Here is a 17,026-nt window from a genome sequence, read left to right as displayed (position 1 = left end):
CATTTTTGGTTTCACCCTACAAAGTCACTATATGCAGTATAATATTAAGGCTGCATGTTAGCCCTTATTCATACTTTTTGTTATAATTTTTAATCTTAGGAATTTCATACATATATACAATAAAATGTTATCATGTACACCCTCCATTTCACTTCTACAATTCCCCTGAAGTCTTCACAAAAGTTACCCTCTCAACTTTGTTTTTTTTTTTATTTTACCATTGCCTTTGATAACCCACTGAATCCAACTACTACTGCTCATACATGCATGTACCACTAGAACATGGAAAAACCACAAGGAAGAATACCTTCAAGAAAGAGTGGCTCTACAACCTAATATAATTAATTCTAAGTGTATTTCAAATACCTGACTTTATACTAACAAGCAGTGTCATTTCCGCCCCTTAGCAAGAAGCTTGCTTTTGAGTATGGAGGAGGCCATTAATCAACTACACCTGGTCAAAATGCAGAGAAAAACTGACTATGTAGTACCAACTTTATTGAGAAACCCAGGTCAATGGGTATAAGCATATATATCTAGAGACAATTAGACAGCATTACCATTGAACAAAATAAGAGTAGCATATTCTACCTAGAGTCTGTGACCTCCTCAGTTATGGGCTTTCGGACAGGACTATAGTGCCAGGCATACAATTCTTCTGTGGAACAGGTATTAAATTCAATCAGAAAACATTTAGTTACTCTAGCAGTGATGCTATTGCATCAGTGGGTACATCTTGCCTGGCAAGTCAGTATTGTAGCACACAGTCTTTGACTCTGGATAAGACTACTGATTCCTTTCTTCCAGAGCAGCCTGCATAGAAGCCAGCAGGGAGGGAATTTCCAGCTCAGTGTGAGATAATTGATGCCACTATGTTCTGCAACCAGAGTCACACTTCTTAGACTTATTGCTCGAAAGACATCAATCTCCAATACTTCAATTGCTCTAGCAGCTTAACCACATGCAGAAAATGCTCGCCTCAACAATAGCTATCTAGTACCATCTTTCTTTTCAGACACATTCTGGCCACTACTATCCTGGAATCATACATACTTGTCAAATTAAGCTTCTTAAAGTTCCCTAAATATGGCATTTCCCCCATGCTTCAAAATTGTAATAGACTACTTTCTTTGCCATAATGTCCTTCCCCAAGTTTTCTCTTATTCCTAATGTTTTATTAAATATCAGTCAAGAAAACATCTTCCCAGAGTGATCTATTTCTATCTCTCTCTTTCTTTGTCATCATGAGTTACGTGATTCTACATTGCCCTACAATGTATCTTGCTGTCATAATTTCTAATCAATTCACTTAAATATATTTTACAGAAATAAAATACAGATTTTTAAATGTATGGGTTGATGAATTTTGACAAGTGTCTATATCTGTGTGATTACTGTTCCAATCAAGATATAAAGTATTTTCAGTGTTAAAGAAAAATTTCTCATGCTCATGTCCTTTTGCAATCAATCTCACCCACACAGAAATACACTCATCATATTTCTATAAATATAAATTTATTTTCTTATTCTAGAATTTCATGTAAATTAAATGATATAGCACATGCTTTTTAAGGTTTGCTTTTTTTCACTTAATATGACACCTATGATGTGCCATGTATATATCTATAATTAACTCATTATCATTGCTTGGGGAATGTATCATTATATAGACATTATATTTATCCATATAACAATTGAAGAAAGTTTGAGTTAGTTCCATCTTAACATTAATATTAAAACAGTTATAGATATCTTTATACAACTCTTTTGTTAACAAAAATTTTCAATTCCTTTGATTAATAAAAAGGGTAAAATGCTAGATTATATAATAGATATACTACCTAATTTATAAGAAATTGATAAAGGGTTACAATGTAGTTGTATTACTATACATTTATATAAGTAGTATATGAGTTGTCCAGTTTTCTATGTCATAGATAATACTTAGTGTAGCATGATGGAATTGTAGTTTTGTTTGGTTGTCTCCTTTTCATCCTACTAATGATTTCAAAGGGCTATATTATTCTATTTTTGTCAGGATGACAATGACTGAGTAATTTATAAGAAACAGAAATTTATCTCTTAAAGTTTAGGATGTTAAGATATTCAGTATCAATGCAATAGCAATTTGTCATTTGGTAAGAGCCAAATTTCACCTTTCATGATGTTGCCTAAAAAGCTGAATCCCCCCCAGAAAGGGGAAAATGATTTCTCACAAAGCAAAACAGAAGACCGCCAATCAGTACCAATTGGGCTCTTGAGGTTATATCCCTCATGGCCTAATTACTTCTTTTTTTTTTTTTCATCTTTATTAACTTGAGAATTTCTCATGTACATTTGATTGTAATTCCTTCCTGATTTCCAGATAATATCCCTAACCCTCCTCCTTCTCTATAGGTGTTTCCCCTCCCATCCTCCCCATTACCACCCCCCCCACAATCACGTTCACTGGGGGGTCAGTCTTTGCAGGACCCCAGGCTTCCCCTTCCCCTGGTGCTCTTACTAGGCTATTCATTGCCACCTATGAGGTTGGAGTCCAGGGTCAGTCCATGTATAGTCTTTAGGTAGTGGCTTAGTCCCTGGAAACTCGGGTTGGTTGGCATTGTTGTTCATATGGGGTCTCAAGCCTCTTCAAGCTCTTTCAGGGGTGAGTGGGAGACAAGAGCCTTTCATTGAACTAGGTTTTCCAAGTTATCAATGGTACCTTCTAGAAGACTGATCTGATTATCATCTAAGAACAAGAAATACATTAAGCAAAATGAAGGGTCTCTTTCAAAAATAATTTGAGCATTCCCAACATATTGAGCCAAAGAAGGCAAACCATGATGCTTTAAAAACACAGCTATCCATGAAAGCAATGGCAAGTAGTAGGCTGATCATGAAGAGAAACAGGAAATTCTACATTTTGTCCTCACATGGAAGAAACTACTTAAGGCTTATCTTAGGGTTCCATTGCTGTGAAGGGATACCCATGACCACAGCAACTGTTATAAATGACATTTAATTGGAGCTTGCTCACAGGTTCAAAGGTTCAGTGGATTATCATTATGACATGAAGCATGGCTGCATCCAGGCAGGCATGGCTCTGGAGGAGCTGAGAGTTCTACCCCTTGTTCAGAAGGCAACTAGGAGAAGAGTGACTTCCAGGCAGATAGGAGGAAGGTCTCAAAAACTATCCCCACAGTGACACACCTACGCCAACAAAGCCACACCTCTCTAACAAGGCCATACCTCCTCATAGTGCCATTCCCTGGATCAAGCATATTCAAGGCTAAAGTAAGGTTACCATGTAACTAGAGTATTGATACTTGTGCCAAATGACACAATGATGCACTTTTCTGTTACTACGATGAAACTAGGCTTTGTTTTTGGTTGGTTGGTTGGTTGGTTGGTTGGTTGGTTGGTTGGTTGGTTGTGGGTTCTTTCGTTGTTGGTGGTGGTGACTGTTTTTCTTGCTGTTTTCTAAAAAGAGAAGTTGTGGAGTTGGTAGGTGGAGAGGTGAGGAGGAACTAGTAAGAGTTGAGGGAGGAGAAACCGTGATCAGAATACAGTGTATGAAAATATATTATTATTACATTATTATGTTCATTAAGAAAAATGTATGGGAAGAGGTGGAGATGCAGGTCAATGGCAGAGTACTCAACACCCATGCCTGACCTGTGTTTGAACCCTAACAGTAGAAGAAATTTTATCCATATTCCCATTAAAGCTGAATAAGACTTACAGAATTAGAGTCATCATGGAGACTCGTTGTCGACTATTATATCATGCATTCTGTTGAAAGTAGAGTTACTTTTTAAAAACTAAATACCTGAGCAGCTTATAAAAGAGTTTAATTTGGCTGATGGTTCCAGAGGATTATGGGGTCAACCATGAAAGTGGCAACTTAACAATGTCATGTATGGCAGCTAAATCAGAAGACTCAGAGCTCACATCCTCGACCTGCACCATGAAGCAGAGAATGGGCACTATAAATGGTGGTAAACATACTCTCAAGCCCACCCCCAGTGGCATATTTCATCCAGAAGGTCAGCATTTCCTAAATTGTCCCAAATGATACTATCAACTGAGAAGGAAGGTTTTCTCTGACTTCAAGTTGACACGCTTGCTTTCTATTACGTGAACCAATTCATGATGAAGAAAACTCTATTGGTAAGCCTTTAGATGCCTCAATGCCTGGGTTACAGAAATGAATGATTATAAAAGAAAAGCATTCATGAGTAAAAGTTTATTTGCTTAACAATGATTTAATTTTAATTATGTGATGTCATCATGTGTTTGGGTACATGTACATGGGCATGCTGGTTCCCAAGAATATTAGATTCTTGGATCTTCTTGTAGCAGGAATTACAGGACCTTGTCAAAAACCTCATCTTGATCCTAGGATACATGCTGGATGAGACTGTGATAAAGTTTATATTCATTTTGTAGTCCTGTCAATTTTTGAGATTACAATATCATTATTTAATTTCCTCCTCCCTTTTGCCCCTCCTTGCTCTCTTTTAAAATTTTGGCTCCCTTTTTGAATAATTATTGTCATCTCTTTATAACACTATGTTTCCCCTTCCTTGGAAGAGCACCTTCTTTGCTTGGTCCTTTACTACATACTATCCTCTGATGTCATTCAGATTGAAACACACATATCTAAAGCTTAAAAGCTAAAGTCCACCTATAAGAGAAAACATGCACTATTTGTCTCTTTGAATCTAAGTTATCTCACTCAGGATGGTTGTTTCTAACCCCATCAATTTGCCTGCAAATTTCATAATTTCGTTTCTATTAACTGCTGAATAATAATTCATAATGTGAATGTTTACATTTTCATTATCCTTTCATCAGTTCCTGGACATCTAGGCAGTTTCCAAATTCCGGCTATTAAAACTAGAGCAATAACGAACATGGATAAGCAAGTATTTCCACGGTAAGATGTAGAGTCCTTTGGGAATATGCCCAAGAGAAGTATAGCAAGATCTGGAGGGAAATTGATTTTCAATTTTTGAGGAACATCCACACTGATTTGTATAGGAACTATACCAGTTTGTCTTTATCCCATGTATTCCTTTACACTATTTCCTTCCTTCTTTGAGACCTCTTCCTTCCCTCTTATTGTAGTCTTTCTAGTTTCACAACCCCCATATGTGTGTGTGTGTATCTATATGTACATGTACAAGTATATGTATATTATATGTATATGTATATATATTAATGTCACATGTATAATTTAAAGTCTAGATTTTTAGTATGAGAGAAAATGTGATGTTTTGACCCTGAGTCATTCTGAGTCTGTTATATTCCACTTAGCAATGATTTCCAGTTACATCAGTTTTGCTGTAAGTGTTGTGAAGCACATAAAGTTCTTAGTGTGGTACCCAACCCATAGTGAAAACATAATCATATTTACTATTGGCATTATTAGTAATGCGTTAATTTCCTAATTGTGTGATAAAAATAAAATCGGTAAATTATCTTAACTTTTCAAGATAGGAAGCTGGAGAGATGACTCTGGTATTAAAAGCACCAACTGCTCTTCCAGTGGAACATAGTACAATTCCCAGCTCCTCCATGGCTCTCAACTTCAAACATCTGTTAACTCTAGTTCCAGGGGATCTGAAACCCCTTTCTTGCCACACAGATACCAGGCACATAAGTAGTACACAGACAGGTTTGCAGGCAAAAGACCCATACACATAAAATAAAATGATATATAAACATTTTAATGTGGTGCTAATATTTGTTGTGTTGTTGACCTCTTTTAACATTTTAACCAAATAAAAATCAATTCATTCTCAAGGAAGATGATAAACGAATGAAGATATCTTAAACCGATGCAAATCTTTTCATTTGTAAGAAAACAGACTATATTCAGAAGACCAAAATGTGGCAGATTAAAAGAATGAAATTTGTTAAGGAGCCACCATTCCTCTAAAAAATTATTTTCCCATCATCGAGGATTGGATTAGCTCTGGTAAACGAGAAGGCCAGCATGCAATACAATCCATGAAAACACACAAAATACACCACTCTACTCAAATCCAAACGTCTCTCCATTTAGGAATCACCGTAAACAAGTTTTCCCACCATGTTAAGAGAAGTGTTCCTTCCTACATGGTCACTTCGACCAATCTTAACCCTGACTCTGTTGCTTAACTAAAGTCCAGATTGCTAGGTACCTGGAAAGTTTCATTTGCGATTTGGGTACACTTAAGGATATGACAAAAAATAAAATAAAATAAAAAACTAGGGAGAAATGGACAAGTCACGGATTCCTTAGCTTCTTATTGTTTCAGGTGTCGCAGAAAATCAGCAAATCTGTGACACACCAGTCACTAAGGCAGTGTGGATCAGGCAGGCAGCCAGAAACAGATAACTGGACCCAGAGCCAAAGACAGTAACACGTGGGGAGCTAGTTGGGAGCAGAGCCCAGGGCCTCTTAGAAGCAAGTGCGAGCATGATCAAGAGGAATGGTGATTCACAGCAAAGCCGGCAAATTGGATCCTGTGCAGAGTCGAGCAGGCCGGGTACCTCAGAAACCTGAGGATTGTGGGCAGTAACTGTGGGTTGAGGGTAAGGAGAGCGTGGCAGAGGCTGAAAAGGAAAAGTAGAACAGGAACAAATTACAAATGGAGACTGCAGTTGCATTGCGTCAGAGTCAAGTGGACTTTGGCAGCCAAGGCTCCTGGGGGTTCCAGCTTCAGCTGTTCTCCTTCCCCATCCTGCCATGTGAACGTGGCCTGGGGGCTTACTGCACAGGCGGTGGGAACAGCTGGCCTAGGGAATCATGGGGTGAGGACCGAAAATGGTTCCAGCAAAGAACCACTGCGTTTTGCATATAAAAGAAATTAGAAATGTACTACAGGAGGAATTTGAATATGAATGACTTATTGGGATATTTAAATACCCACAGGAAAGATTTCTCAATTGCAAGAATGCGCAAAAGTTAAAAAGATATAACAGAAATCAAGCACACACTTCAGTAAATGATCTCAGAAGGCATGTAGTTAAACATGCATGACATTTTCGATTCCTACCTTCGTCTAGAAGGCCCCAATCATCTTCCACTCGGTTTAAAAGGCAGGAGCTGTTTAACAGCCTCTCAGTGTTCCAGGCAGCAAACAGCCTCTGAAGTCTTAATGGCAAAGTTGCTATAAGCCAGGCATACCTGGGATCAGATGAAAGGCTTCATTTGTTCACCTTCAGCTTTCGCTGGTTCCCACTCCGAACGTCTGAGCACATTACTGGAAATTTTTAAAACGCAGTGGCTGGTGGGAAGAGGTTTCTGTAAACATACAAAGCACACATTCAACAAGAACGCTCACCTGAAAAGTCTGGAAAGGCCAAACTGAATCGGAACATTACAGCATCCCTGTTCTTTTTCCTAAAGACCAAAGAGACTTCAAAGGACTCCAAAATGATCTTGAAAAGGGACAGAAATATGGTAAATTAGGTTTTGTCTTGAGTGCCAAGTACGACTGGTTGGTTCTTGGCTTTCCAGGAGCCCTGTTACCTGATCAGATTACTGTGGGGATCTCCATCACAGTCTAGGAAGGAAGAAATAAAGATATTCACTATTATTTTTAAAAGTTGCCTCGCTTTGCATCTCAAGAAAATTCTAGTTTAATCCTTTCTATCCTAGAGTTGCAAACTGGCAGCTTATGAAAAAGCTTTCTTTGGCCTTCACAGTATTTTTTAAAACTACTTGCCAATATTTGAAAATGGGACATTTCACATTTTTAAAAAGCTTTACCATTTCTCCTAAAAATGGAAATTTCTAGCAATCAAGGCCTATCCTTCCAAATGGCAACTCTCACCTAGAGCTGGGTAGTTGCTGCCTCCTTCCAATGTTCTGTCTGCTCTTACGCTTCACCTACTCTTACCAACATGACCACCCAAACATGAGCTGAGCAACGATGCCCAATAAACATGCCAAACTGGACTGAGAAAACTTCATAATGCCTCCAACAGATCGTATGATCTTCCCATAAGCTCACTGGTTTTGGCTAAACTAACTGGCCACAGAGCTCCCAGCCTCCACCTGGCTCGCTCCCTGAAAGCTGGAGTTATACATACATGTGACCATCCCCAGCTTTTAAAGTGGATGCTGCGGATTTGAACTCCAACCTTTGTGCTTGTTCTATCTAAAATCTAAAAAAATGTTCTATCTAATCCATTAAACCATCTCCCTAGCTTCTACCTTTAAACATTTAAATTCTACCTACCACACCAATTTCATGGTTTAGTTAGAATGCATAGTTTTGCATCTAGCTCTGCTTTTATTTGCAAGAAGTCTGCCTCTCAACAAGGTCTTTTTACCCTCTTCAGCTTTTCCAACACTATTAGCCCTTCCCTGAATCCTTTGTTCCTAGGTTAGCTTGCTCTCTACTGCTGTGACAAAGATCAAAAGCAACTTATAGAGCGAAGGGTTTATTTTATCTTATAGCTTGTAGCCCATCACTGAGGGAAGTCAGGGCAGGAACACAAGGCAGAAACCTAGAGACAGGAACTGATGCCGAGGCCATAGAGGGCTGCTGCTTACTGGCTTGCTCCTCATGGCTTGCATAGTCTGCTTTCTTATAGAACCCAGGAGCATGTGCCCAGGGATGGTACCACCCACAATGGGCCAGGTTCTGCCATATCAATCACTAATCAAAAACTGCCCCCACAAACTTGCCCATAAGCCAATCTGATAGAGACATTTTCTCAACTAAGGTTCCCTCTTCCCATGTGACTTTAGCTTGGGTCAAATTGACCAACAAATAAGCAAACAAAACAAAAAAAACTAATCAGCATAGGTCCCTTGGCCCGTCATGTCACTGTTTTTCTTGAACTGAATTACATTTCTCCCTTAATTTTCTCTCATACCTGCTTACTAAACCTCAACTCTGTCTAAGTTCAAACACTAAGCTCCTTCTGGATAAGATCACACACTCTTGGGACCAGTCCTGGTACTGAATTCCTTTTATAGTTCTCTAATGTCAAAATTTTAAACCTTGTCTCTTCAAGCTACATATACCTACATCCTCTTGATTCACTTTCAGAGGCCACCTCAAAATCTGGGCTCTGAGAAAATCAACACTGCAATATGACACCTTGCTCACCACACCTCACTCCTCCTCCACCTACAAACATAAATTTCCACCAGATTTTATATAATGCTTTAACGAGACAAAGTGAATGCATTCCATTCAGGGTTACAACTCCCACCTGAATGTCCATCACCTTGATATTAGCTCTTTCTTACATCCTAAATCAATGCTTCTCAACCTTCCTAATGCTGTGGCCCTTTAATACCATTCCTCACATTGCTATGACTCCCCCAGCCATAAAATTATTTCACTGCTACTTCATAACTGTCATTTTGCTACTGTTATGCATCCTAATGTAAATATCTGATTGCAGGTTGAAAACTGCTTTCCTAAATCTTAACTATCCCGTCAGTCATTCATGGCCTTATCTCACATCCACAATATTTCTCTGTACCTACAGAATTATTCCTCTCAAACTAGGAACGTATTCAAGCATTTCCCATCTAAAAATATTTTCCCTCCACCTTCAGTTACCTTCTGTATACAACCTTATATATTGTCACTCTTGTTGCTGTGTTTCTTTTTTTTTTAAATGCTTAATTAATTCTTAGACATTTGATTCACACATAGGATACCTTCTGGTCATATTCATCCCTAACACCCAACTCTATCCACTCTTCCTTCAGCTGTCCCCATCTTTCCATTAAGTCCTTATATCATTTTCACATCTTTTTCTATTGTGTTTTCAGCTTATGGTGTGTGGGGCTTAGCAGAGCTAAGCATATAAACATGAGTGTTGAGCATGAGTAACTCCCTGTGGCTACCCCACTGAAGACAGCTTTCAGCAACCTTCCATTGCCTAATATTATCTCCCTCAGGGAATGGCTGGGCCCCAAGAAACCCTCACCCATTTAATGTTAAGGGCTCCAGTCTTATACAGACCTTATACAGGCAATCAGTTGCTATAATTTTGCCACTCAGGAAATCAGTGCCACAGCCTATAATCCCCACCATCCACCTCATGATCCATCACTTCCTTGATGTTCTTTGAGCCTTGGAGAGGGTTTTGTGAATGTCCTCTTAAAAGCTGAACACTCAACAGTTGCTTGTTCTCAGCATCTTGACCAGGCATCTATCTCTGCACTAACTTCCAAGTGAATATATATGCATACATGTATAGCTACTTGGCTAAGGCATTCTGAATGGGTGCCACCGCATCATTGTATTCTCATATTCCTAAGCTTCGCATTTTCCTCTTCTGTCTAGCTCTTTGTCTTTCCTTCAGGATGGAAATCCCACACATGCTGTTATAGGAAACTTGCCATAGCCTCTTTTCTGCACCCCTTGTATTGTTTGCAAACCATAGTCACGGTACCTATCACATGGGCATGAGTGTTCTGCCATGGTTCTACAATGCCTCATTGTCTCATACTTGCTATTGTTTCCAACACTTTGGCAAAACCAGCCAACTGGACTTCCCAAGCAAGGTAATAAAGGCTTTCAAGAAAAGCAAAATCATTGTTAGGTCCCAGGTTTTACAGATCAAAATTGTTTTGAACGCCACTCCAAGTTGCCTTTTGTGCCAGGAACAAATGTTCACCGTTGTGCTCTTGCTCCCTTGATAAACACTCCCAGGATACCAAACCTCCAAAATCAACACTTTCTTCCCAGTAACTAGCCCGGTTCATACCTCTTCTTTCTTGTTCAATGGCTAGGTTAGGAAGTGAGCTTTGCTGCCTTCTCGCCTGCCCCTAGTCTAGACACGTTCTATGCAATTATGTTACAGACTCTTGGGAGACTAGACCATGAATATGTCTGTGGAGGTTAATTTAACACTCTTTTGAATCCAGAGAGGCCTATAATAAAGAGACCCTTGCTCTTGTCTCATAGCTATCTGTTGCATCACCACTGAGTCTCTACATGTCCATAAAATAAGTCACACACCAAATTCTAGTCTAGTGACTTGGTCCTTGCTCTACTTCATCGTGGCAATCCTACTTTCCCACACATTTGTGATCCTTCCTACCTGTGACACAAATATTCAGAAAGCATTGCTCTGTTTAAAATAAATGAAGAGTTTAGCATCCTTCTGCAAAGGTAGTAACAATATTTCTATAATTCACATGAATGTTTTACCAAGTATGTAAAAAGCCAATGTATTTGGTTAGACCACCATTGTGTTGCTGTTCTTTTATACTGGATTTTTTAAAGCCCTCATTATTTCAAGACTTTCAACTGAGCAAATACTCGGTTTTGATATATTTTCATATTCGTGCTTTCAAATGTTCTTTTTAAACAAATCAAGTTAATTACTCCAGTGATCATGCAATCTTCTCTTTGTGTTTTCACATCTCTTATCTTTCAAATGTTTTATTTACATCTTTGTAGTCTTTGAAATTCTCAAACATTGCCTTGTTTTCACAAAGCAAATTTCAATTGCACTGCAGCCATTCGGGACAATGTCTCAGTATTATCAAAAATATTTCTGAAAGCATGTTCTTCTATGATTCCAGCTGATCCACATAGCTCATTGAAGCTCAATAGTTTTCATAATAAATTTTGACCATGGCCAAATCACAATTTCATACATGTATGTGACATACTCTGCTGATTCTCACGAGCCATGTTATTTCCTTCCCAGCCCTGTCAACACGCCCCTTTTTGGCATTTCTGTGTGTGTTTCTGTCTTGTTCTGTGACCTGCTGAGATTAAGTAGGTCTGTGTTGGTTAGTCTTCTGTCAACTAGTCTGTGGTAGACAAACTAGAGTTATCTGAAGGGAGGCAAGCTCAGTTGAGAAAATATCTTCATAAGGTCAGGCTATAAGGTGTTTATGGCAGGGGAGGGTCCAGCCCATTGAGGGCAAACTGAATCAAGCTGAGCAAGCCATAGGAAGTAAGCAGCACCCCTCCATTGCTTCTGGTTCAGCTTCTACCTCCAGAATCCTGCCCTTTTTCCATTTCTGTCCTGACTTTCCTTAGTGTGGACATGTAAGCTAAATAAACCCTTTCCTCCCCAACTTGCTTTTTGATCATAGTGCTTCCTTGCAGCAATAGAAAGCCTGACTAAGACCAGGGTCATCAGTTTGAATATGGGTTCATCCGTACCTGGTAGATACACACAACTAAAGAAAAGTACTGCCTTCCCTCAGAATCCAGTACCTAAGTTACAGCAAAAATAGTGGTACAGCCCCCATGAGCTCCTCCCTGCCCTATGATAGACTGTTGACAGGTCCAATCTTGTAAAGGCCCAGGTGCTATGATTGCAATGGCTGTGCTGTTCCCAGAATGTAGCACTTCACACTCCGTCTTACGTTCCTTCTGCATCCCATTCCACAATGTTCCCTGAGCCCTAGAGAGAGACTGGAATGAACATCCTATTTAGGAATGAACACTCAACTCTCATCTCTCTGCATTCAGCAGTACTCATTTCAGAAAAAAAAAATAGCCTCAGATTAATGCCGGAATTTGCTTTTGTTCATGGCAAGTCTCCACCCAGAAGCAAATTCCATTCTTTTCTGTAACATTAGGACTGCCAATTTCTCTTCAATAGCGCTGCCTGCCTTGCCTCTTTTTGTTTGCTTGCTTGCTTTTGGATTTCTTCATCTGTTAAGTGCATTAGTGTTTTGCATGCAGATGTGCCTATACATCAAATGGATGCCCAAAGAGGTCAGAAGAATACAGTGGGTCCACTAGAAGTAGAGTTGTGTGCTGCCATGAGGGTGCTGGGAATTGAACCCAGGACCTCTGAAAGAACAAGACCAAGCAAAGTGATGAATGCTTGTTTTCATCTCTCTAGCCTTTATTTTCTAGACAAGGTTACAGTGAAGACTTTGAATGTTACCTTCTAATAGAAAGAAAATCATTTCACAAATACTAAGGTCCTTGTTTTTATTTTAAAAAAAATAATAATCTCCCTTTGCTCTCCTGTTGCAGTTTTCAGTTAAGTACTGTGTTCAAACGAAATGCCATTTACGTGACAGCAACTAAAGAAAGAAACCAAACTTTCACACACCATTGGCTGCCCACTTATGCTGACCATCTCTCTCTCTCTCTCTCTCTCTCTCTCTCTCTCTCTCTCTCTCTCTCTCTGTGTGTGTGTGTGTGTGTGTGTGTGTGTGTGTGTGTGTAGAACTCAAAAAGTATTTCTGTGGAAGGACATGTACATCATAATTACATGGCATATCCAGCAACTAATCAAACATAAAAAAAGAACCTTAATTTTGCTAGTTCCTATTATGTCCTCAGACATCAGTTCATCCTCTTAATCACACCTACACATCTAAAGCTTCTGAACCAAGTAAAAAGATACTAATTCCCTGGTAAGAAAATACCGGCTCAGTGAGAAAGATGGAAAAAGAAAATAAAATTGCTCACTTCTTTGAAAGGGCGCATTCATTTTTTTCCACGAATCGTGATCTCCCTCTAGTGTTCAAAAGAAGAGTAGCAGCCAGTATATCATTTCTTTTTACTGTTTATCAGCTGGGTGTCTGAGTACATAAATGGTCATTTTCATCCTTAATAATATGCATGTACATACACATTGCATATGTATGAATGCCTTTGTTTCCCTGTATCTAGTCAATATTACTGTGCTTTAAGCAGGATTGGAACACAAATTATGGTTGCCATAATTCATATGACAGACAATGGATATTGTCCCTTTGATCTGTTCACTTCCAACAGTCAGCAGCATACCTACTCCTCTCTAGGTCTACTCTCTACCTGTGACATTCTATGCTAACTATTTGTAGGTTTTAAATTTTTATCATTTTTTTATCTTTATTAAATTGGGTATTTCTTATTTACATTTCAATTGTTATTCCCTTTCCCGGTTTCCAAGCCAACATCCCCCTAACCCCTCCCCCTCCCCTTCTCTATGGGTGCTCCCCTCCCCCATCCTCCTCCCATTACCGCCCTCCCCCGCCAAGAATCCCGTTTACTGAGGGTCCAGCCTTGGCAGGGCCAAGGGCTTCCCCTTCCACTGGTGCCCCTACTAGGCTATTCATTGCTACCTATGAGGTTGGAGCCTAGGGTCAGTCCATGTATAGTCTTTGGGTAGTGGTTTAGTCCCTGGAAGCTCTGGTTGGATGGCATTGTTGCTCATATGGGGTCTCAAGCCCCTTCAAGCTCTTTCAGTCCTTTCTCTGATTCCTTCAACGGGGGTCCGATCTCAGTTCAGTGGATTGCTGCTGGCATTCGCCTATGTATTTGCTGTATTCTGGCTGTGTCTCTCAGGAGAGATCTACATCTGATTCCTGTCAGCCTGCACTTCTTTGCTTCATCCATCTTATCTAATTGGGTGGCTGTATATGTATGGGCCACATGTGGGGCAGGCTCTGAATGGGTGTTCCTTCTGCCTCTGTTCTAAACTTTGCCTCCTATTCCCTGCAAAGGGTATTCTTGTTCCCCTTTTAAAGAAAGAGTGAAGCATCTTATGCTATTTTATTGCTGATTGTAGCGGTGCCACAGAATATTGAAATCTAGAAAGTAGGAAAGCTATAAATCAATGTCTAAAGGAAGAGGTAACCTAATGTTTTCTTGAAGTATAATTACAAGTATCAAATTTACATTGAGGAGCTTTTAGGAAATAGCTGAAATGAAATGATGCGACAAACTTTGTTTCGCCTATCTCCTCTGAATCCTTGACTTCATACAGAATTTTCTTCTGTTGTTTTAAGTCATAATTTTTAATGACCTAAGGTGTTTCCCCTCAAGAGTAATTCTCAGGTTTATTGACATTTTTACATTCTCAAAGACTTTAATGCTTGCAACATCCTTCATAAAACGAAGTTCAACTTGTTCTCAAGTTAATTTGGTCTCTTTTATCTCCATTAAGTTAATAAATCTATAATTTTAGTTACAGGTTATACTTAATAGGCTTCCTTTTTCTTCCCTGAAATTATATTGTTTATCTTTTGGGCATTTTATTACTCTTCCAAACATTTCTAACACTTTAATGACAAGTCACTAATATATAATTACTTATTATTTATTATAATTTTAGTGCTTTTCATGTGTATGAATGTTTTATCTGCACTACACCACATGCATGTCTGTGAGAAAGCCAGAAAAATGTGTCAAACCCCCTGGAACTGGAGTTACAGAGAATTGTCACCCTATGTGGGCCTGTGAATTGAACTCTGCTCCAGAAGGTACTCTTAATCTTTGAACCACCTCTCCAGCCCCTATTTTTAGTTTTTAACAGAAAGTAATTGTACGTATTACTGTGTTTTGATACATATATATAGTATGCAAATGTCAAATTAGCATGAACATAACTATTTCCCTATTTATCATTTCTTTATTAAAAAAATCAAAATCATTTCTTACTCCTGCTTTGAAACATACAGCATTTTCATTATCTACTGTGTAATAGAACAACATGACTTATTTCTCCTATTTAAGTACCACCTAATATGGATGAACTAAATCTCCCCCCCCCGTGCTTTCTTCAGTCTTCAGTAACAATTATTCTGTGAGACATGAGAAGCAACTTCTAAAAGATCAAATATTTTTGTATTCTACATATGAGTGCAAACATATGGTCCTTTGTGCCTGGTTTCTTACACTTAGCCCAATGTCTTCTGGTTCCATCCATGTGATCATAAATGACAAGAATTCATACTGTTATGGACTGTACTAGTCAAGGTTTTCTAGAATCACAGAACTTATGGAATGTCCCTCTAATTGAGGGAATTTATTGTGATGACTTACACTTTGTAGTCCAACTAGTCCAATAACAGGCAGCTGTGAATGGGAAGTCCAAGAATCTAGTAGTTGTTCAGTCCCACAAGGCTAGTTGTTTAAGCTTGTCTTCTATATAAACTGGAATCCTGAAGAAATAGTCTCCAACGGATGTGCTGGTAAGTAAGTGCAAGCAGGTAGAGATCCCTTCCTTCTTCCATTGTCCTTATGTAGGCCTGCAGCAGAATGTGTGGCCCAGTTTAAAGCTGTATACCTAGATTTGTAACTTGCTCTGTCCCAGGCTAGCCTTGACCTCAGAGATCTGTTTGCCTCTGTCTCCTGGGTTTAAAGGTATGTACTACTGTGCCTGGGCCTGCACTTTTCAAAGCCACTATGCCTCAAGATATAGATCAAAAGTGTGTGTCATCCCATGTCAAGGTCCAGGTCAGAAATTTGTGTCATCTAGCCTCAAGAATTAGAATTATAGTCTGCAGTCTAACTAACCCAACGATGGGCAGCTGTGAATGACAAGACTAAGAATCTAGTAGTTTCTCAGTTCCATGAAGTTACATGTCCCGGCTGGCCTTCTGTATAAACTGGAACCATGAAAAAATAGAATCACAGGTGTGCCCTCCATTTCTGGATTGTAGCTCATTCCAGATGTAGTCAAGTTGACAACCAGGAATAGTGATCACATGGACCAATGGCCATCGCACGGACCATATGTACCTCATTTTTTTTCTATCTAATCATCAATTGATAGATTATTGGGTAGATTTCATTTTGAGCCACTGTGCAGTAGCTCTGCAATAAACATGAGAGTCTAAGTTTCCCTTCAACTTACTGACTTCATTTATAGGACTGGGAACACTGGATCATATGGTAATTCCACTTTTCTGTGTTTTGAGGAACTTCCATACCCTTTTCCATGATGGTTGTGTTAGTTCACATTGTGTTCAGTGGTGTTCCCTTTCCTCCACATCTTGTCCAACACTTACTTTCATTCATGTCTTTACCTAAGACTGTCGTGCCAGGAAGCTTTCATGAACCCCAAAGGACCATCAAGGAGCTGACTCCGATGCAGTCGCACTAGGGTCTGTATTCAAGCTCAAGCTTGGGCTACATCATCATCTGTGATGCGAAAGAATGAGAGGGAGCAGCCCCAAGCCTAGTTTCAGGCAAGTATTTATAGAGGCAAAAGGAGGTGGCTAGCCTGGTACTCATCTGATTGGGGGGGGGTGTGCATTATGGCCTTTAACATAATTTGGCTGGTGCTGGGAACCAAACCATAAACTTCTGTTTTCCTTCTGATTGGTGGA

The sequence above is a fragment of the Rattus rattus genome, chromosome X (assembly GCF_011064425.1).
Source record: "Rattus rattus isolate New Zealand chromosome X, Rrattus_CSIRO_v1, whole genome shotgun sequence".
Classification (NCBI taxonomy): Eukaryota; Metazoa; Chordata; class Mammalia; order Rodentia; family Muridae; genus Rattus; species Rattus rattus.
The sequence above is the reverse complement of the archived record's forward strand: the minus strand, read 5'-3'. Positions refer to the sequence as shown.